Source organism: Chelonoidis abingdonii, chromosome 11 (assembly GCF_003597395.2).
Source record: "Chelonoidis abingdonii isolate Lonesome George chromosome 11, CheloAbing_2.0, whole genome shotgun sequence".
NCBI lineage: Eukaryota > Metazoa > Chordata > Testudines > Testudinidae > Chelonoidis > Chelonoidis abingdonii.
Window position 1 is genome coordinate 340,809 of NC_133779.1, and position 21,496 is coordinate 362,304.

General features: G+C 46.5%; 1 long non-coding RNA gene across 1 annotated transcript in view; it reads left to right on the plus strand.

Moving 5' to 3' along the window:
- Positions 1 to 6,024: 6,024 nt before the first annotated feature.
- LOC116819220 (uncharacterized) overlaps positions 6,025 to 21,496 on the plus strand; it is a 157,542-nt gene continuing 142,070 nt past the window's right edge. Inside the window, exons 1-2 of the long non-coding RNA XR_004372360.2 lie at positions 6,025 to 6,122; positions 13,030 to 13,100. This is a non-coding gene — a long non-coding RNA (uncharacterized LOC116819220). The remainder of the gene's footprint in view (positions 6,123 to 13,029; positions 13,101 to 21,496) is intronic.

Below are 21,496 nucleotides of genomic sequence, written 5' to 3' on the forward strand. Positions count from 1 at the left end.
AGTGGGTGGAAATATAAACTAAAGCACTGTGAATAAACCTCAATGCAAGTGAGGAGGAGGCTGTAAACTTTGCACATAGGAGTATAAAGTAGTGTACCCACCATCCCTTTGTAGCATTGCACCCTGGTCCTTGCCTGCAGCAAATGCCAAACTATCTGCCTTTCACCAGGTCTTCTGGGGCTCTGTCCTCCAGCCAGATAACAAACCCAGTTGCCTTCTGGGGTAACAAGAAGGGCCACTGGGAAGTTCACAAAAGAGCCTTTGACAGGAAGAGTCTCTTCCCCCCCCCCCACCCCATCTCACCTTTAAAAATCAGTCTTCAGCCTCCCAGGTTCAGTATTCTTTCAGTTGGGCCTGTATGCCCCTTCTTCAGGGCTGGTAGGGTAACCCCCAGGTTCTAATACAGGGACTGTGTACTGGGCAGCTAAGTCTGTTTCTTCAGATGTGCTGCTCTTTCTTTCCCTGGGCCACTTCCTACCTCCAGGCAACTGTGTGCTGCTTCTCCATGGCCTATGTTTAACACAGCCTTCTTTCTTTGGTTTTCAAGCTTCTGTTTTCTCTGCTGGACTACTCACTTGTCTGCCTTGCTCAGACACCACTGGAGTGCTTTTAGCAGACCCTATCTCAGAGCCCCCCATACCATAACAAGGGGCCTAACCTGCTCCCTGTAAAGCTTCTTATCTAGTTAAACCTTAGGATTAAGGCCCCCCACTTTATCAAGGGGGGGGGGTAGCATCTCTTCCTCAAAGAGAATCCTGCCTTCTCTACAACTGCACCCTCAGTCTTAAAAGGCTCTGGCTTCTAATTATCCCTGTGTAGCTCCAGCCAGGAAGTAGTAACTCACAGGTGTACTAATTAGCTCTTAAACCCTGGGCTAACAGGTGATGGGAGTAAATCCCATCACAAACAGGTATACATTTCTCAGCTACTCTGCATTGTTTTGGTAATTATATACACTGTACCACATGCATCTGATGAAGTGGGTATTCACCCATGAAAGCTCATGCTCCAAAACGTCTGTTAGTCTATAAGGTGCCACAGGATTCTCTGCTGCTTTTACAGAGCCAGACTAACAAGGCTACCCCTCTGATACTTGTACCACAAGTGAGTGTTTAAAAAAAAGAGAAAAAAAAAAAGAAATTGCTTAGGCACTTGGAAAGATCATAATATCCTAACATTTGGGGCTCATAGATCAAGGCAGGAACAGAGTGACTACACAGGTAAAAACTCAGGCATAAAACTCAAAACCAAGCTATAGAATCCAGCACTACATTCACACTTCTGCTGCCTGCTTGAAAACCAGGCCTAGCCAAGCTGTGCGCTGTAAATGCCAGCTCTGTAACAATGTGCTCATGTGCAAAAAAGCAACTCTCTCAGGGAGGGACTGATCAATATATTCCTTTGATATCCATGAAGCATCAAAGGTTTTGCTGCTGAAGCTGGCAGTCATGCACCAGTGGAAGTTGCAAATGAGAAGTTTCTGTCTATTTTCAGAGAGCTCCGGTGAGGGATGAAGCACATAGGAGCATGAGTGTGTGTGATAGGAAGGATTATGCAAAGGGTAGCTTGTCAGAATCACCTCTGGGAATTAAATACAATAGACAGAAATCACATCAGGAACCTGAAGATCAGGAATTCAGAAAATCAGAACCAATAACACTCTTGATCTCTGAGTGCCATGTGTAATATTTTATATTTAGAGACATGAATATAACAGTGTAGGTGATGGAGAATATGTTAGCTGTGACTTTGAACTTCCTGCTTCTCTATCAGACAAAGTCAGGGAGGCAATACCTTTAACTGGACCAACTTCTATTGGAGAGGGAGACAAGCTTTTGAGCAACATTGTTGTAGCCATGTCTGACCCAGCATATTAGACAAGATGGGTGAGGTAATATATTTTACTGGACCAACTTCTGTGAGTGAGAGAGACAAGCTTTTGAGCTTACACAAAGCTCTTCTTCAGGTCTGGGAAATGTACTCAGAGTGTCACAGCTAAATAGAAGGTGGAACAGCCCGTTTAGCGTAGTAGTTACCAGATATTTCAAAGGACCATCCAAGGTGAAGTGGCCTACTAACACCCCTCCAGTCATAGTGGAACGGAAGGGAGGTTAATATGTTTAATTGGACCAACTTTCCCAGACCTGAAAAAGAACTGTCAGCTCGAAAGCTTGTCTCTCTTACCAACAGAAGTTGGTCCAATAAAAGACATTACCTCACCCACCTTGTCTCTCTGATACCTTGGGACCAATGCAGCTATAACAACACTGCATGCTTCTCTCTATGTAAGTCAAACTCTTAACATGATTTGAAATTAATAGATACATGTAATAGGGTGACAGAAGTCAAGTCAGGGGTGTAATCTGAAAGCATCCAGTAGCAGCTACTTCACAGGAAGGTGCAAAAAACTCTGCAGTGGGCAGCTGAGGGATAACCAATGCATAAGGAAAGTATCTCCGTTCTTAGCTCCTGGTGCTCTGCAGAACTGTTTACATCTCTTCCAAAACAGTTAGAGTCACACCCCCAGTTGGCATAAACTGCCAAAATTTCATGGTTCTTTGTTTTAACCTTTATTGTTATAGCTCAAGTTCTCATTATCCATAGCAATGTCCAATCCCCTTTCTTTGATGTTGTGGCAATTAGTCCTGCAGGGTAGGTAGGCTTCATGCAAAAGTGCTTATTTTCATGGGTTTAAAATTTTCTGCCTTTGTATTTCATTGAATGTCACCTGCATCTTGTATTATGTGTGAGAAGGCAACTGAAAGAGTGGACCACATCTTAATAGAAAAATTGACACTAGGGCCCCACCTCTTCACCAGTTAATGGATTAATAATGTCCCTGTGGTGATTATAGCAATTGCTTAGATGGAAAAATTAATCATAGAGAAGTAGTTGCAGCATTTAGTGTTGTCTTAGCAGCTAGAGAAAAGGAAGAAGAGCCCTTACCATGAAGCCAGTCAGCTTTCCAGAGACCACCAGGGGTCGCTAGGCCACAGTTTGAGAAGCTCTACCCTCTATTTCTGTAAAGAATTGGTGAGACCACGATTGATTATTGTATCCAGGTCTCATGTTGCCCACACTGCAAACAGGATGTTGACAAACTGGAAAGGGTTCAGAAAAGAGCTGCAAGAACAATTTGAAGTCTGAAAAACCTGCCCCACCAGGAGAGACTGAAAAATTCAATCTGTTTTGTTTATTCAAAAGAAGATTAATCGACAACTTAATCCCAGTCTATAAGTACCTATGCAGGCAGATTTCTGAAAGTATAGGTTCTTTATTCTTGCAGACAAAGGCAGAACAACAGCCAATGGGTGGAAGCTGAAGCTAGAATAATTCAGAGCAGTAGAAATAAATTGCAAACTTTTAGTGGTGAGGTTAATTACCCCCTGGAACCACTGGCTGAGTGTACGGTAGATTCTCAATCACTTAAAATCTTTAAAAGATTAGATGTATTTCTAAAATATGTGCTGTAGCTTCAACTCCAGAAGTTACAGGCTTGATGCAGGAATTACTGGGTGAAATTCCCTGGCCTGTGTTATGCAGGAGGACAGACTATGATCTAATGCCTTCTAGCCTTAAAATCTGTGAATCCATTAATAGTCTGGGGTAGAATCTCAAGCTTCAGAGCTCCTTGGAAATCTGCAGTCCAAAACTCCACTGGGCTGGGATGGTTGTTTTACTTTAAATTTCGGTATATTAAAACGCAGCCAATGCTTCAGCTCCACTCTGAGGAATTCACCGTCTTAATGTGGGTCATGGAATGGCCTTTTTCTTGGCAACAAGAGAAATGAAAAATAAAATAGATTAATCCTGGTGGAGGCTCCTTTGATGACAAGGAATTAAAGGAAAGGACATTGCTGTGTTACCAGGGCTGGCCTGGCCTTGGATATTTTAATCTCATTATGACCATGTTCCTGTCCTATCCAGAGCCATTTTACAAGCAATTTTTAATTCCACAATTGATGCTTGGAGCTCACAGGGGGCTGTGGTGTAGAGAAAAAAAGAGCTTTATTTTTACTATTAGTATTTCACACACTTTAAATGCCTTTTTTTAAAGCTTTGGGGCAGATACTTTGCTGCTAATAAATTCTCTAGATGGCTTGTTATTTCTCTGGATTTGCCAGTAGATGGTTGTGTATTAGCTCATCCCTCTTCCCTGTGGCTCTGTGAGTTCTTGTGACAATACTAGGAGGGGACAAATCTGGGTACTGGTTGGACCCTATCTCTCTCCATGTGATACCACTGACAGCTGAGCTGGGCCATGGGGTTCTGGTGGCAGAGTATTAACCCCCCTTCCATAACAGTGCTAGGCTCAGGAACTGTCTCGCCACTCATTGGTCTGACAGACCCCAGAGTTGTTACCCTATAAGGGCATGCTGCAAACCTCAGTGGAGATTTTCAAAGCAGTGCAAGAAAATTAGCCACCCAGCTTCACACTGAAATTACGGAAAGATATGGCCAGACTCCCTGCATGGCTCTGAAAAATCTCAGCCCCTGCCCCATCTTCTATTCTTAGGCATCTGGGGAGGCTGTTGGGCATGATGGGAGAACACAGAGGGTAGGGGGGGTGACAGAATGGGGAATATGGCCCTGGTGTGGTGTGAGAATGCAGGGGGTGGGCGGGCCGAGTGGGGAATGGGGCACCTTTACCTGGGGGTTCATGTCTGGGAAATGAACAGGTGAAAAAAACAAACAGCTGTCGTCAGGCCTGGTTTGCTCTCCTCTGTCCTCGTGGTATGACACCATGGATTTCAGTAGCGCTTCCCTGCCTAGTAGTGCCCAAAGAGCCACGAGAGTGCCAAAATCTCCTAAGCAGCTTCGGTGCCTCACCCCCATTCAAAGCCAATGGGAATTTGGCACCCAGCTCACTCAGGCATTGTTGAATATCACAGCAGGCACCAATCTGTATCTTCAGGTCCCTAAATACCTGTGTAAGCCTGAGCCCCTTAGGGTGACCAGATGTCCCGATTTTTGGGTCTTTTTCTTATATAGGCTCCTATTAACCGCCACCCCATCCTGATTTTTCACATTTGCTGTCTGGTCACCCCAGGGCCCCTAGTCTAACAAATGAGAGTTGCTGGGTGCTGAGCTCTTCTGTAATTATCTGGCCGCGTGTGTAGAGGGACTTGGAGCTCTTCAGAGATGCCCAGCCTGCAAACCCTCCCTGCGATAGCTCCTCTGCCCTATCTCTCACGCTGCCTCCTTGGAGAAGGGAAGGACTTCTTTGACGTAGCCTTGCAGCCTATGCAAGGCTAAGGAGACCCTTCTGCTGCCGAGATGGGTTACAGACACAGTGCGAGGACACGCAAATGCGTTAAGAATGGTGAAACATGTGGAGGCAGGCCATATAAATACCTAAAAGAGACAGACAGGAAGCCCAGCTCCTCTCTCAACCCAGACAAACTAGGAACTGACTCAGAAAGATCAGCTAGGCCTGGCTAGAGTCTAGACTGGAATTCATCTTGGCTTCTTAGGGAGCCAGCCTTAGAACAACTGATCTCAAGGCTGCTGGGATTTGGCCCTACTGAAGGGGTGGGGTGCTCGCCTGCTAAGAAATATCCCACACCCCAACCCCCACAGCTGAGCTTGTTGTTTTGTTAAAAATAAGCACGAACCCAAATATGAAGGTTGGAATTCAAGGCTTCATAGTGTTTTTTTGTGGCTGGCAAAGCTTGCACTGGCAGGGTTAGCCTTGGTGTTTGCAGAAAGAATAAGTCAGACAGTTAGCCTAGTTTAGTGCTTCAGGGATGCAGTCATGGCCAATAAGAAACACGGGGTCTAAAACCAGCATTTACCCTTATTGACAACATTATTACAAGCTTTATCACATTTTCGCTTTATGGCTTGGGGGCACTAGACATAGTTAATCTCCACAGGGAACTTGGTGGTTTCTTTGTGAACCATTCTGCATGGCAGAGGCAGCCTCCTCCATATTCTGTAATGATGCAGAATTAGCCTTTAATGTTTCAGCTGCTTAGAACAGGAATGCTAATGACCTTTATATTTCCAAGATTCCACGCAAGGCAGTTTAGGGGATGGAGCTCTGAGGAAGGCTGACCTACTTTCCCTCTGTTTGCAGATCTCAAATGGAGCCACATCTGCTCCAGGAGAACTGCTTGTGGGTGAGATGACTGACTGTTGATTTTCTGATAGATATGTAAAAAGGGCCAGGAACAAAGCTTGTTAGACTGTCTCTTTGGCATTTCACTGCCTGATGCTGACTCTTTCCCCCCAGCCTATTTTTAAACAGCCCTCTCTTTCTGATTTCTTATTCTCATACTGCTTTTACTTACAAACCCAAATTCAGTCAGAGCAATGAGTGACCAGCAGCAGCAAAAAAAAAACAACCAACCCCCCCCAAAATACCACAATGCTGGGGATTGCGGAGAAGCAAGCTCTGCCTGAAGATACTGAGAGCTTTTATAGGACAGCTAAGGGGAGCAAGTGTGCTCCAATGGTCAAGTTATTAAGCTGGGAGACCCAGGGTCATTGCCTGCTCTGTTACAGACTTCCTGTGAGCTGTTAGGCAAGTCACTAGTTCAGCCTGCAGTCACTCAGTGCTGTTGATAGCCCCAGCCTGCAAACTGTCTCCCTGCCTCAGTTGCCCATCTGTAAAATGGGAATAATAGTACTTCCCTTCCCCACAGGGGTGCTGTGAAGATAAATACGTGAAAAGTGGTTCCTAAACTTTTTGTCATGGCCCCCGCTTACCCATAATGTAATCTGTCCATGCACCCCTGGGAACCTGGCCTGGGGCTGTGGTTGGGGCGGGCTCTGGGGCTGGAGCAGTGGTCAAGAGTGGGGCCGGAGCCAGGTGACAGGTAAGGGTGGGGCTGGGGCTGGGGCTGGAGTGGAGTTGGGTGGCATGCGTTTGCTCCCCATCCCCTATGAGGACTGGCCTGGGCCCTGCCACATGCTCCATACTTTGGGGACCCATGTCTTACTGGGATGTGGCCCCTTTAAGGTGGGAGTGCTGGGAATTTTAATTGTCAGGTACAGCACTTAAGGGGTCAGGTGACTGAGGCTGATGTAAGTGCCTGTGGAACTATATAAGACAAAGCTCTTGCTCTGTTCTGGGAAAAGCCAGGGGTTGGGATAGGAGGATATGTGTGGGGGCTGTATAGAAAAGGGCAGGAGAGTAACTGGAGGAAAACAGTAGTTCAGGGCCCTGTATGAACTTGGGGAGAGGTGGGGCAGCAACAACGCTGGTAGAAAGGTGCTGAAGCCCAGAGACAAAGATGACTGTGGCATCTGAGCTCAGAAGGACCTGGGGAACCTGGACACACAGGTGAAGGAAAGTCACTCCTTGTAAACCTATGTGATTAAGTCAGGCCTTGGAAGGGAAGACTTTCATTTAAAAAAACCTCTTTGTGTGGGGTTCCCTTGGCTACAGCAGGGAAGGAAATGGAGGGGATTTCTGCACCACAGTTGGAGGTTGGATAGCTTTCTCTCTGCAAGCTTTACTGGCTAGAAATCACCCTGAAGATACGGTGTCAGGGACCCCAGCATAAATTAGCAATGTGAAGTCACACTCAGGGTACTGGGTGGTCTTACACAGCCTGCCTTGGGGTCTGTGCCTCTGTGTCTTTGCTACTGTTTTCAGGTGTGCTAATTAGATTAAAGTGAGTATGGGTTTGCCTACTCATGCTCTAATCACTTGTCCAATTGCCCTGTGGAAAGGGCTGTGCATCTGGGCAGAAAGGATACAGTGATCCTGTGACAGAGGAACCAGGGAGACAGCTGAAACGAGAAGCTTGATCTAACCAGTCTTTATTTTCCTTGCATGGAGCCTTGGGTCTCTCCTGCTTCCCTGTAGGATGAACTGTAGGACACCACTTGATCTGAGAGCACTAATTAATTACCCAAGCCAGCTGTAATTGGGATCCAGGAGTGAGCAACTTCATTGATGTGCCACTCTTCCCACTGCAGCCCCAATTCCTGGAGGACAGTGTGTTTGTATGTCTGGGGAAGGCAGCTGAGCTCACCTGCATAGCTTTCTCTTGCCATTGCCAACTTTTCTGCATCATGCTGAGCCCAGGGCATGATCTCTCCCTACTCCTAATTACACAATCATCCCATAGTAAACAAAATAATTAGTGTTTATACCAAACACATAATATAAGCCTTGAATACAAACTGAGCTGGAACTTAATTTTTTTAATTGCACTTTACAGTAATCACAGCTCCCTTTAATTTACATCTTTACACTTTTTGTTAGCAAGAGTCATGAGAACCCCTGTGTAGTAGGTTGCAATTTGCCCCCATTTTTTGGAGGCTTGAGCACTGCTTGGGTCTTGTGCTGACCCTGTGCATACATGTCTCTGTCACCACTTAGGTCTGATCTGCATACAGATTACTGTCAGTTAAGGGTGTGAGTATGGTTACCCATAGTCTGTCTGTGCCAGTACAGCCCTAGGGTGGGCACAGCTATACTGACAGAGAAGTGCCTTGTAATAGTATGGCTTATTCCCTGTACGTGGTTAAGTTAGTGCAACTACATCCATGCTAGGGCAGTCAGTCGTTTCTCCTACCTTGAGTCTGTTGCCAATAACTTAGGCAGCATCAAGAGAACTTGAAGCCCCTGCTGCAAAAATGTCATCGGTAATGGGGTATCTTATCAGGGGCATCTCTTGCAAACTGAGCACCCTGATAAGTCAAGAAACAAAGCTTGAGGATATATAGAATGATGGAATGTTTTCAGAGGAGTGCAACCTGGCCTCTCATTGTCATGAATGAAAAGAAGTTGGATGTTATCTTGATTTATCATCTTTGAACTATCAAAAACATGAAATAATATGAATTCATGTCACATGATGGGATCTGTTGTCTAACTGAAGAGGTCCTTTTCTCTCAAACAGTCCCCATTGCTCACTAAGTGGGGGGTGTAGTCATCTGCTCCGAATAGCCTAGCAACTTCCCTGCGCGAATCACCTTTGACTGAGATCCAGTAAAAGCAAGATGGAAAAGACCCCCTGGAAGGCCTAAAACACAATGGCTGGGCAGTATCAACAGACTCCTGTCCCTCACAGGTGGTCTACCCCAAACTTGACTCAGGACAGAATATCCTGGAGGCACATAACATGGTCAGAGGCCTCTGTGCTGTCCATGCAATGGCATGAGAGCTAACTAAATGTGAGACGAGCTTGAGTGTGGACAAAATCTTAGTGCTTGTCATCCATCGATCTCAGTGCTGTACAAAGAAGGGGCTGTATCTTTATTGTCCTTTTAAACTTGGGGAAACTGAGGCACAGGCAGAGCCATGACTTAGTAAAGGTCACAGAGTAGGTCCATATCGGAGTTGGGAATAGAACCTAGGAGTCCCAACTACCAGGCATTCATTTTTAACAATGAGAGTAATTAACCATTGGAACAACTTATTCAAGGGCATGGTGGATTCTCCATCAGTGACAATATTAAAATCCAGATTGGATTTTTTTTTCCAAAAAGAAAAGCTCTAGGAATTATTTGGGGGCAGTTCTCTGTCCTGTGCTATACAGAAAGTCAGACTAGATGATCACAATGGTCCCTTTGGGCCTTGGAATCTATGAATCAATCTCTTAACCACTGGGCCATGCAGTCTGCATTACTAGATGACTTCAAGCAGATATGAAACTGTAATCAAGAGAGGCAGTAAAGTCAGAGTGGAACAATGTTTTTCTTGGCTGTACATTTTTACTCTCACCTGTTTCAAGTGATGAAACATCCAACAGTAAAAGGAAATCAGATCAGCAAAAATCTCCAGGGTGCCTGACTTGCTTCCTCTTAACACAGAGGTGAGCAAACTACAGCCCGGGGGCCGCATCCGGCCATTCAGACATTTCAATCCAGTCCTCGAGCTCCAGCTGGGGAGCAGGATCAGGGGCTTGTCCCACTCCACGCATGCCAGGGCTCTGTGCAGCTCCAGGAAGCAGTGGCACATCCCCGACTCATAGACTTTAAGGGAAGAAGGGACCATTATGATCATCTAGTCTGACCTTTTATGCATAGAGGCAGCCAGAGGGTTTGTTGGCCGGGATAGGAACTGAAGGGAGGACATGCTGCTGCGTCCAGGAGCTGCTTGAGGTAAGCACTGCCCTGGGCCTGCTCCCCTGCCCCAGCCCTGATCCCCCTCCCACCCTCTGAACCCCTCGATCACACCCTGAGCACCCTCTTGCACCCTCAACCTCTCATTCCCAGCCTCACCCCAGAACCTGTACCCCCAGCCAAAGCCCTCACCCCCTCCTGCACCCCAACCCCCAATTTCATGAGCATTCATGGCCTGCCATACAATTTCTCTGCTTAGGGTGACTTCTGGAGTGGGGGCAGGGATTTGGGAGAAAGTCTTGGAGTATGTCCTGAAAATGGCCAGATTCTAGATTAGTCTAATCTCCCCTGTGAGTTTGTTCCATCCCGTTGTCTCTGCATTTACCCGTTTTCCTCTGGAGTGTTGTCCCACAGGAATGCAGGTGTCATGGATGAACCTAGATGGAGAAGTGGCGCCTGGTTCTCCATGGCTCCTACATGTCATGCTGTCACTTGCATCTGTGCAAAAGCAGGTGTAGAACATAGCCAGTGTGACTTGATAGCATTGCCACCCTGTCAATGGCTGCGCCTTGTAGAGGGGGAAGGAGAACGGCTCTGGGTTTTAGTCCACATTATACACTGGCAGCATTCACACAGTGTGAACAGCAGCCCCACAGATGCTATTTCATTTTGTAGGTGAGTTTCTGATCTTCAATTTTTAGACACAAGGGGATCTTTAGGATCCTTAATTTATTGTGCCGTTTAAAGAAGACAGATTGCTCCTGGCCTGTATTCAGAAATGAATAGAAATAATGTATTGAATGACATTCACAGAGGGCCAGTACAAGGCATATGGATGGCCTGCATCGATAAAGTTACACCAGGAATTAATTTGACCTCTTAAACTGAGACTTTTTACCTATTATGTAGGGATCTTCTCATTGTTAAGGCTCCAAACTTAATGCCAAGATGCTATGGTGGGAAAGGTAGAGGGAAATTTGGGGTGAAATTCACCCTTTTGCATAGCGCCAATATAAGGGATATGCACTGCTTAGAACCACTCAATCCCCATTTGGGATTTTCTTTCTCCTAGGCCCCATTACCATGGTGTCTGAGCTCCTCACAATCTTTAACACATTTACCCTCACAAGGCCCTGCAAGGCAGGGCAGTGCTATTTTCTTAATTTTACAGCTGGGAAACTGAGGCACGGGGGGACTAAGTGACTTCCCTAAGGTCGCCGAGGAAGTCTTGCCGAACAAGGAATTGAACCCCCTCTTAAGTCTTGTGCTGCCCGTCTGCACAGGGGTGAATTTCACCCTCATTCCATGTTGTCAGCACTTGCGGTTTTATCACAAATCTCCTAATCTTAGGTGTGTTTCCTAAAGCCCTTTCTCTGGGAATCACGGGATTAGATGGGAATCTGAGCTTTCCTTTAAAAGAGAAGTTGGTAGCCCATGTGGTTTAAATGAAAAGCTTGAAAATGCAGTTCTCAAAAGGCTGAACCAAAAGAGAATTTAAAAAAAAAATCCGTGATTTAAAAAAAGAAAAAAAAAACTTTTGGGGGTGGGAGGGTGACTTAGGAGTTTTGAACTCTTGGGGTTGGTGATACTGCTAATGAAGCATCTGTGGTAAAGTGTTTGAATAAAGGTTTGATTTAAAAAAAAATAAGTAAATCTGTATTTGTTTTGTTGGCTCACCTGGGCAACAGAAGACCTTGAATTTTCTCTTGAGTAGAGACTTGCATCCAGACAAGGAGATGATAATTTCAAAGCCTGGTAAAAATGTAAAATAGATCAGTCTGCATGTGAAATTAACAAAACATTTAGAGAATAATTTGTACCGAATATGACAGGAGGCCTATTCAAATGAATTAGGCTCCAGATGCAATCTCATTCTCACATTTTAAATGAATATTCTCATTTATCTTCATGAAATATAAAGCTGGCTGTTGATGTCTGAATTGTAAAAGATACTATCCCTTGCTGGTAAGTGCAGGTGTCAGGCTGACTAAGGCCACGTCTACACTACGCGCGAAAATCGATTTTAGATACGCAATTTCAGCTACGAGAATAGCGTAGCTGAAATCGAATATCTAAAATCGATTTACTCACCCGTCTTCACCGCGCGGGATCGATGTGTGCGGCTCGCCATGTCGATTCTGGAACTCCGTTTGTTTTGGTGGAGTTCCGGAATCGATCTAAGCGCGCTCTGGGATCGATACATCCCGTCCAGATCAGACGCGATATATCGATCCCCGAGCAATCGATTTTAACGCGCCGATACGGCACGTAGTCTAGATGGGGTGTTAGTGAGGCTCTTGCAACACTCCTCAGCTTTGCTTTTGGGGCTGGCTGACCTGTGTGTTTAGCTCCTGTGTACCTGTTCTCAGACTGGTTGGTGTCACAGGCTGGACTGCCCCTTTAAGGACAAGCCTAGGCTAGTGAAGTCCTGCTCCAAATCTCAGCTGCTCTTCAGTGACTCCTGATTGAGAGGGCTGCAGGATGTGCTTGAGGCAGGGCACAAAAGGACCGGGGGAGGGTGAAGCAAGAGGAGAAAAAGACTTGGGGTATTATAGTAGTGGTCTGGTGCAGGCTGTTAAGGTACCTGCCTTTTGTTTAGGGGTCCCTGTTTCAAAATTGAAGATGAGAGCAGCAGGTATGGTAGGAAAGGCTGGTTAGTTTGGACTCTTAACAGCTGTTTGAAGATTTTCAGACTAAACTTTATTTTTCTGTGGAAAATGGCCTTTTTAATAGAAATAGAAACTGAATGGTTGAAACTTTATTGTTTTTTCCATGAAAAATGTGTGGTGGTTTATAAATACAAAACTTCAACCGAAAACCCCAAAAGCTGCTGAGGGGAGGGGAGATGTGGGAAGAGGAGGTTGGTTTTGTTTTTCACAGACATTTTCTGGGTTTTTTTGGTGGTGGTTTTTTTCCCCTGCCAAACTCCCATATTTATTAAAAACTTTTCACGGACAGTGTTCTCTATTTTCCAACTGGCTCTGTTCTTTATTGCTTTGGCTACAGGGCATGTGAAGACCATTTGTTAGGGGAGACTGAGGTAGTAGTCACGTCCTGATGGTGCAGCTGATGGAAAGGTAAGATGTACTTTCTTATTTTGGCTTGGTTTCATGAGCCTGCCTGTAATGAACAGGCAAAAGGGGTCCACTTTTGCACAGCCTGGGTTACATTATGCACTCCTGTGTAGAAAACCAGCATCTTTAACCACAAAGGAGCATCAGGATTTTGAGATGATAGGGTGCCAAAGGCAGTGTTTGGGGCACTTTGGATTGCATGGCATGTTTCGTAAAAATATCAGCCTCAAGAACTAGAGCTCATCTGAGAATAGCAAAAGAACTTCACTTATTTTCACCTGAATGTCATAACTTTTTTGGTGGGGTGGGTGGGGAGACCAGCTCTATCCAGACCCAGGGAAACTGGAATTTTGCTCTCTGCTGAAATGAGAGGAATAGTTATAAAAGACTTAACTGGCTGAAGAAAAGACTCCAAGGGTTTCCGCAGACTTACTGAACATGTTACTAGTCTTCTGTCCTTTCAGAAGTTCAACTTTTTCAGGTGATCTGCTGTTCAAGTGCATTAGCTTTTAGCAAAACTGCCTAAGGGTGAGGGCTGGGATTCTACTGATTTGTTGGCAGTCTGTTCTTGTGTGATGCACACACAAATATGCAATAATGGGCCGGATTCTCCATTCCTGATTTACAAGACTGGGAAATTGGTCCTAGTGACTGCAATGGAGTTACTCCTGATTCACAATGGGTTGAATTAGGAATCAAACACATTTTGTTTTCATTGAAATGAAGGTACTTGGCCCTGCTGTGAAGGCAGGGGACTGGACTTGATGACCTTTCAAGGTCCCTTCCAGTTCTGTGAGATAGTTATATCTCCACATAGTAACCATGTTCTAAGCCTGTTGCTTAATACTTTTTGTTTTTAAAAAATTGCATTAACTTGATACATTAACTTGATCTGAATTTAAGGGTTTAAACCTTTAATCAGATAAATTCTGATACTTTGAATTCATTATTTTTTGTCTTCATCCTAATCCCCACCATGTCACTTGAGCATTTAATTGGGTGTAATCTTGTTATGGTTTAACAAAGTGGATTCCTATACTTTTAATTTAAAATATTAATTGTGGGGACGTAATCCTTCCTTCCCGAGAGGAACTGGGCAGATGTGAGAGGATCTCGGTACCTTAATCTAGGACACTGCTGTATAGGGTGACCAGTGAGCAAATGTGAAAAATTGGGATGGGAGTGGGGGGTAATAGGAGCCTATATAAGAAAAAGAGCCCAAAATCAGACCTGTCCCTATAAAATCGGGACTTCTGGTCACCCTATTGCTGTGTATGGTGATTTGGGCCATGATAATTATGGGTGAAAATCTCCCCAGACAATGGACTAAAATGGTTCCTAGGCCTTCTGCTAAACTTTAGCCCAGCATGTGAATGTCACCAAGTCAGAGGGAACTGTTGTTCCTACATCTCAGGTAGATTTTTGTTTTTCCTCCCCCAAAGGAAGGGCTTCTCCCAGAAGCAAAAACCCTTTGCTTTATACCACAGTCCCCTTTCTCATCTGAGCTTGTCCTGCCATTGTCGTCTGCTCTGGAACTCTCTCCCATTGTCTGTGGTGTGTGTTTTTATTAGCTGTTGGCATGTCTACACTGGAGGTTAGTGAGCAGCAAGCCAGGGTGTTGAATCTACAATATGCTGCTGAATGGTCTTTTTCCATGGGGACACTGCTACAGCACACTAAAAGTTCTGTATTGTGCTGTGGCAGTGTCCATGTGGTGAGTTAGTGTGGTGTGCACTACCTCTCTATGTGGACAAGTGCTGAGATCAGGGCCCTGTTGTGCCTGGGGCTGCACAGATGCAGTTTCTGCCTCCCAAGAGCTCATAGTGTTAACTTGACAAAGGGTGCGAGGGAAAGGGACTTGCTCAAGGTCACGCAGCAGTTCAGGAGCAGAGCTAGGAGTAAAGTTCAGCCCTTGAGTCCCAGTCCTGCATCCAGTCCCCTGGACCACACTGCCTCTCTCTGCAATAGTGGTCCCGTTCGTGGGATCATCTAGCACAGGGCTTCTCTAACTTTTGTAGTGGTGACCCCTTATGCACAGCAAGCCTCTGAGTGTGATTTCCCTCCCCCCCCCCCCCCGAATTAAAAGCTTTTAATTCGTTTTCTTTTTTTCTTAACACTATTATAAATGCTAGAATGAAGCAGGGTTTGGCGTGGAGGCTCACAGCTTGCGACCCCCCCCATGTAATAACCTCGCAGCCCCCTGAGGGGTTCCAACCCCTGGTTTGAGAACCCCTGATCTGGCAGATGAGAGTCTAGCCTTGCATTTGCTGATGTGCAGTTCTAAGTAGCCCGTGCAGGCCCATCTCTCCGTGGCCACGGCCACTGTGAGTGGCTCTGTGGCAGCTGAGATCTCTGAGGATCCTGGTGGTTGAGATACTTCAGTGGATGGCTCAGCAGGAGCACCCCTCGGGAGTCCGATAACGAAAGGTTAACAGCTTTGAGCACCAGCAAGTATGTTTATTAAAAGGGGCCTGATTTGTGCCTCCCACTAATATCCTGTAAAACAAATAATAAAAAGCACTTCTGATTCCAGCTGTTTGGCAAGGAATACGTAGGTTGTGTTCAGAGGGGCGTTTCTGGGCTGATTTTTATCCCATCCCAAACTTCAGAAAACTTGGCAATCAGAGCTCTATCTTAGGCTAATCATCACATTGCTTGGGTATTTCTGGTGGTGGTTTGTTGTGTTTTGTCTTTTTTTAAATCAGGTGAGTGGTGAGTCAGGGAGAGTGAATTGTTGCCTGTCTCTCCCCCACTTTATTCCTGTCCAATTACTGTTCCAGTTTTAAGTTCTTGGAAAATATCCTACTACATCACACAGAATCCCACTGCTGGTACCATCCATTTTCTGTGGCTTTTGGCCTGCTGGAGGCTGAATGGTGCTTATTGCTGTTGTTCCCTGTTACACACTTGTGCTGTGTTTTTGATAGCTTGAGACCTTGTCTCTCTCTACCCTTGGAACTGGCAAACAAATATGTTAATAGGAAGAGATCCAAACCTCGTGTAGTGGTGTGACTCTTTGCAATGACTTGTGCTGATGGTTGGGGACAGTATACAATCCAGAGACCGTACGGGTGTGTTTGGATGCTGAAGGGAAGGCGGCTGTGGGAGGAGTTGGTTTTACTATTTGTTGTATTCTAGTAGCACTGAAGACCAGCGTGTCAGATGCTGCATAGATGCACCATGGGAGACAGCCCACTGCCCTGAAGAGCTTACAGTCTGAATAGACATGGCAGGTGAAGGTGGGAGGGCAAACAGGGGAAGTGACTTCAGGGCTGCCAAGAGGATTCAGGGGGCCTGGGGCCAGGGGTGGCTCCAGGCATCAGCACACCAAGCGCATGCCTGGGGCGGCAAGCCCCGGGGGGCGCTCTGCAGGTTGCTGCGAGGATGGCAGGCAGGTTGCCTTCAGCGGCATGCCTGCGGAGGGTCTGTTGGTCCCGTGGCTTCAGCGGACCTCCTGCAGGCATGCCGCTGAATCCACGGGATCGGGGACCTCCTGCAGGCAAGCCGCCGAAGGCAGCCTGCCTGCCGTGCGTGGAGTGGCAAAATACCTAGAGCCGTCCCTGCCTGGGGCAAAGCAATTTCAGGGGCCCCTTCCATAAAAAAAATTGCAATACTATAGAATAGTATATTCTCATGGGGGGCCCTGGGGCAAATTGCCCCACTTGCTGCCCCCCTCCCCGCCCCAAGCAGCCCTAAGTGACTTGCTCAGGTCACACAGCAGATCAGTGGCTGAGCTGGGGATAGAATGCCGATCTCCTGATCATCCGTATATTGCACTAACTAGTCCATATTAGCACTGAGTTGCAGGCGCTGAAGTTTCTTGCTGCCGAAGGCACTGATTCTGTGAACGCTGACACCTGTGGTGGGCAGGCTGTTTGGCACTGGGAGTTCCACTGATGCTGTTTTGCTAAGAAGCTTAACATGGGACATGTCCGCCTCTCCCTCAGACCTCTCCCCCCCATGGAAATGTGGAGTTTGGCTTAATGCTAAATCACATAAATTAACTACCTCCTTCTCCAAATGCTGTTTGATCAACCTCTGCCTATTTACCCCATCAGCTGCGAAACTGCGTCATTTTACTCCAGATGACTCAGCTGCTAATGAGGTATTATGCATATCATTGCCATTAATGTCATTTTCAAAGCAAGTGTCATTAGGGCTTCTGTATGATTAAAGTCTGATCTGATTTCACATATCCTTCATTTGGCTGTCAGTTTGCCAGGGATCTCTGAAGTGAGCGAGTCAGTCTGCAAAAGCTTTGCTAACGAATAAAGAGATCCTGTGAAATTGTCTGCCACTTTCTCCTGATTTAATTCCTTTCATGTCAGGTGTGGGCAGAACATAATTATATTTCTGTTCTACTCACATTCTCTCTCTCTCTCTCTGTGTTGTTATGGGAATCAGTAAAAGCAGCTTACTTAACATTGCATAATATTTTCTTTTAAAAAAGTAACAAAACAAACAGTGGCCCTTTGTGGTCACCTGTGCATCTCAAAGCCAAACTGGCCCAGGGCTGCAACAGCAGGGGTGTTGGCAGAGCTGCTGTGGGATGGCTGGTTGGGATAGAGGGGCATCCGCGGCAGCAGGGGGGGGTGGAGCACAGGACTGGAATAGCAGGGCAAACTCCTGTGCACAGGCAGAGCTGCATGTGTATCCGGACTAGAATATCTGGTCATGTGCTGGCCCATGGGGAAGCTTGCTCAGCACTCGCTTATGGCTCAATGGCCTAGCCCAGCTCAGTCCTGTCGTCTTCTGGGCACCTCAAATACAGCATTCATCCATTTTAGAAAACTTTTGCCCTGCTCCTGTAAATGGACCTGTGAACCCCCAAGGCACCAGAGTGACCCCTCAAAAAATTTGCTTTCAGGTCTGTGAAGACTGAATGGCCACCATTTGATTTCCTGTGTCGGTTCTGGAGCATCAGCAGATTGTAGAGCAACTGGCTACTCCTGGCTGGCTCAATCTTCTGGTGGCTCTGAGACACATTAAAGGAGCTAAGCTGCCTTGTGCGTTTCAGAAGCCAGGAGCTAACTACTGTATACTTTGACCACGGCGGAGTGGCCTCCTTCAGGGTGTTGCTTTGGGGCCTATACCCAGTAGGTGGGTTATGAATAGTGGCACTGTGGGATGTAGGGTTCCTGGTACCGTGTGTGTAGACATCCTAAACTTGGAAACTCTCTCAGGGGAAGAGGACAAGAGGGGATGGGTCTTGTCCCTGTCCAGTTGAGACCTGTGTAAATTTAAGGCACTGTACATGTTTTATTGCAATAAAACTATATTCAGGTAACTAGGTGTCTATTAACAGATGAATCATGCCACTTATTCTTGACAGTGGACATTCTCTGATAATGACAGCAACTAGCAGCATTATGCTGAAGAGACTTTGGTTGATGCAGTTGCCATGGCTGTGAGGTGGCATTTGTTCATTATAATGGCTACTGAAAGACCAGGTAATGGGCACTTCACTGCTAACAACTTAGCAGGACTTGCTTATCGCTAGGGGCTGGAGGCAAAAGATTTTACTAGCAGAAAGAACAATTATCGAAATGTGGCTTGCTGTTTTCTTCAGGTGCTTGCTGTACATGTATATTTAGTAGCCAGGTGTCATTGTTTATAACTCCATAACTTGCCTCTTAAACTTCTCTGATTACACGCGTGCCTATACACCTCCCCACAACGCCCCTAGTATTGTGTGAGCAGCAGAAATTGGAAGCCATGAATAAAGTTAAAGAAACCAAGGACAGTCTCTCTCCCCCCATAACTAGCTCACTGTCCAAGTGTATTTTTCTAATATGTAAGTAGCTGTGAAATTTTCCTTCCTACAGTGAACTTTGTAAAATGCATTCAAGGTTTTCTTTTGTTTCATTAGCTTTTCTACAATCATTTACACAGTGCAAAGTGTGTGTAAAACACTCTGTACTAATGCAGATCATTAAACAACTTGCAAGCTGGCTAGCTCAGTCCTGCCCACGCCCTATTTAAAGCACCAAGCACTTGTGGTGTGTGATGTCGATTTGTATTAAAATGAATGAACCAGCACCAAGTCCCTCTGTAAGCAACGGAGCACTTCAAATGTCTCTCATGCCTCTCCTACCCTGGCCCTTAACATGAGCTAAATCTCCCTGCATCAATTTTTTGGGAGGAAGAGATGGACTGGCTCAACCAGACAGCTTTATGTAGTTGTTTTAAACTGTTTGCATAACTGCTCTAATATCTAAGGGTATGTCTTCACTACCCGCCAGATCGGCGGGTAGCGATCCATCCAGTGGGGATCGATTTATCATGTCTAATCTAGATGCAATAAATCGACCCCCGAGCACTCTCTTGTCGACTCCTGTACTCAGGACCAGAGCTAGGGGTTTTAGCACCCTAGGCGCTCGGGAATTTCACCGCCCCGCGCGCTGCTCCCGTGGCTCCGGTGGAGCTGCCGCAGTCGTGGCTGCGGATGGTCGGTTGCTCCCGCGGCTCTGGTGGAGCTGCCGCAGTCGTGGCTGTGAGAGGTCCACCAGAGCCGCACGAACAGCCGACCATCCACAGCCATGACTGCGGCAGCTCCACCAGAGCCGCCTGCTGCCCCCTCCAGCAAAACGCCGCCCACCAATAATCCTGGCACCCTAGACAATTGCCTAGGCCACCTAAATGAAAGTGCCAGCCCTGCCTGTACTCCAGCGGTAAGTCGATCTAAGTACGTCGACTTCAGCTACGTTATTCACATATCGATCTCCCCCCCACACCTCCTGCAGTGTAGACCAGAGCTGATGTAAGCAGAGTCAGGATGAGCTGTACCCTGACATCTGGTGGTGAATTATGGGAAGTGTGGAAAGAATGTCTGGAATGTGAAGTCTCAAATATTTGCATAGGCACGCCTACCCCATCCCAGGGTACCGAGTTGTGGGACTGCTTTGTGACAGAAATGACTCAACCTCAGTTGGGTGGTACTTGCTAGACAAGGGACATGGGTTCCAAAACCCAGTGAATTGAGAGAGGTTGGTGACAGGTATCTGTGCCTGGTGGTGCAGTCTCCTTGTGGAGCCAGAAGCACCAGTTCCACCCCTTCCCCTCCACTGTGGAATGTCAGAGTGGATTTTTTTTATTCCCTTAAGAATCTAGATACAGGTTGCTGAGCTGAACTCACTTTGGGCTAATGGTGCACCAGCACTGGGGCTCCCCTACTATGTGCTGAGATCACTAAGAGCTGAAATCACAAAAGAGCTGAAATTACTGAACTGAGAGCACCGAGTACTGTGCTAACTAGTGGGGGAGCCTGAAGCTATACTGTGGAACAGAGCAGCTGGCGGAGTGGAGCAGTTTGTGGGGATGGCTGGAGCGGACCATGGGACAGCTGGTGGAGCAGAGCGGCTGGCAGAATGGAGTAGCTGTGAGACGAGTGGAGCAGCCCACACAGCGAGTGGAGCCGAGCAGTTTGCAGGGACAACTGGAGCAGCTCACGGGGCAGCTGGTGCAGTGGAGCACTTTGTGAGGACGGCTGGAGGAGCAGAGTGGAGCAGCTGGTAAGGCGGAGCAGTTCGTGGAGAAGGCAGAAGCAGAACCCACGGAGAGGCAGGGCAGTTGGCCCTGGACCACGTAAGGTGCTCCTTTCACCTAGGCTGGGGGGAGGGACCTCTATCTGTAGGAATCTCTATCTGAATTCTGGGGTGGCATTGACCAGAGACTTTTGGGTTGTTGGACTTTGGAGTGATTGGACTTAAGACCCTAACGGGAAAAGGACATTGCCAAATGTACTAGGGGGTGGTTATGGTTTGTGTTATAACTCTGTTTGTGGTGTTTCTCCAATGGGATGCCGCATTGATTCCTTCCTTTATTAAAAAGATTTTGCTACACTCAGACTCCGTGCTTGCGAGAGGGGACGTATTGCCTCCTAGAGGCACCCAGGAGGGTGTGGTATGTAAGTGTCCCAGGTCACTGGGTGGGGGCTCGAGCCGGTTATGCATTGTGTTACTGAAACGGAACTCCTGGATACTGAACCCGGCCCTTGTTGCTGCCAACTTAGAGGGGCAGAAGGGTTACAATAATAAGACACCCCTTTAATTATAGTGGAAAATATACCAGGGAGCCACTGGCTTACTAAGCAAAAAAGTAGCTATCTAATCCTTTAAGCAGGAGAGAAAAGGAACTAAAGATACAACCGTTACCTGCCAAGCAGAAATTGTGGCCTTTGCTACATCATGATGGCATGAGAACTGAAAGGGATATTCTTAGTTAGACTAGGTGATCTATTTTTTTCTGGCCTCTCCAAATGCTTGGTGACTCTTCTGCCCTCTTTCATTTTTGCTTTCTGGCTTCTTAGCTGACTGCTAGGATTTTCCCTAACTTTTAGACTCAGTGACTGAGGGAGGTTGGATATCATCTGCTGAGTGGAAGCCCCTTTTTAGGAACAA